The 1,589-nt window shown below is 38.5% G+C and overlaps 1 non-coding gene across 1 annotated transcript; it reads right to left on the reverse strand.

The window, feature by feature from the left end:
* Positions 1-297: 297 nt before the first annotated feature.
* On the reverse strand, positions 298-404 carry LOC131222145 (small nucleolar RNA R71). Its single transcript, XR_009159857.1, has one exon. It is a non-coding gene; the product is annotated as a small nucleolar RNA R71 (small nucleolar RNA).
* Positions 405-1,589: the final 1,185 nt, after the last annotated feature.

Raw genomic sequence — 1,589 nt, forward strand, 5'->3', positions numbered from 1 at the left:
CATGTAGAGTTAAGGTTGTTACATCTAGATTAATTGCATATTAGGTCAAGATTAGGAATTAGGATTTTTAAATTGATATAAATTTTATAAAGTGTTATTCACCCCCTCTAGGTCACTTTGACCTATTCCATACTTCTACTATAGTGGTCTAAACCTCAATTTCAGAAACTCTTTCCCTTCACCTTAAAAGAAAAATCTAAGACATGGTTGCATTCATTGCGTCCACGATCCATTGAAAGATGGAACAACACGACAAGGGATTTCATAAAGAAATTCTTCCCATACCATAAGACGAACACCATCAGAAAATCAATCATGAACTTCACCCAAAAGGAAGATGAGGCATTCTTCCAATGTTGGGAGCGGTTCAAGGATCTTGTTAATTCATGCCCACAACATGTCTTCGAAACATGGTGCATAACAAATTTCTTTTACGATGGATTGACATCTTCCATGCACCAATTAGTCGAGACGGTGTTTAATGGGGAATTCATGAACAAAGATGTCGATGATGTGTGGGATTACTTTGACAAACTTGCCGAAAATGCATAATCATGGGACATCTCCCTAAGACCTAGCACCACTTCTAAGCCTACTCAATTAAAGGAGAGGGGTGGAATACATATTTTAAAAGAGGAAGGCGATATAAATGTTAAAGTGGCTAATCTGACAAGAAAATCGAGGCCATTGAACTTAAGAAGGATAAGGCTAAGGAAGTTGTTTGCGGTATTTGTGCTTTCAACATACATACAACTGAAAATTGTCCAACAATACCTTCTTTTCAAGAAATATTGAATGAGCAATCGAATACCGTGAACAACTAACAAAGACCTTTCAGTGGACCCACCTCAAATACATACAACTTCAGCTAGAGGAACCATCCCAATTTCAGTTGGAGGAATGGACAAATGGCTAACCCTTAAGGGGCTCTATCTTAACTCTTAAATCAAAAGAAGCCTTAGGAGGAGCCAATTTTAAAACACATATCCAAAATCAAGAGCTTTTCAATCAAGGCACATTACAAGCCTTCTAAGACCTTAACAAGGCCATTCAACGTATTAAGTCACATTTAACGATTGGGGAGAAAGGGCTGCTTCCAGCCCAACCTCTCCTCAATCCAAAACCGCAATGTGAAATTAGTGACCTAAGCTCTTCAAATTAAATGGAGCAAGCTAAGTCTATCATCACTCTTAGGAGTGAAAAGACAATTGACAAGACTATTTCAGTAAGGGCTAAAAAGCCTAAGGACCCGGAAGAAGATGAGAATGATGGACCTAGCATTGCTCCTCATGGGTTAGAACTAGAATCTCAAAGTAAACCAATTGCACCATTCCCTCAGCGGTTGATTGCACCAAAACCTCTCTCTAACTCTCAGGATATTCTAGAGGTGCTTAAGTAAGTGAAGGTCAACATCCCTCTACTAAATGCCGTTAAACAAATTCCTTCATATACCAAATTTCTAAAAGATCTATGCAGTACCAAAAGACAACAGAACATACAAAAGAAAATCTTCTTGAGAGAAAAAGTGAGTGCCATCCTCAAGCAAGATGTCCTGCAAAAATAAAAAGGTCCCGGTAGCCCAACCATCA

Source organism: Magnolia sinica, chromosome 1 (assembly GCF_029962835.1).
Source record: "Magnolia sinica isolate HGM2019 chromosome 1, MsV1, whole genome shotgun sequence".
Classification (NCBI taxonomy): Eukaryota; Viridiplantae; Streptophyta; class Magnoliopsida; order Magnoliales; family Magnoliaceae; genus Magnolia; species Magnolia sinica.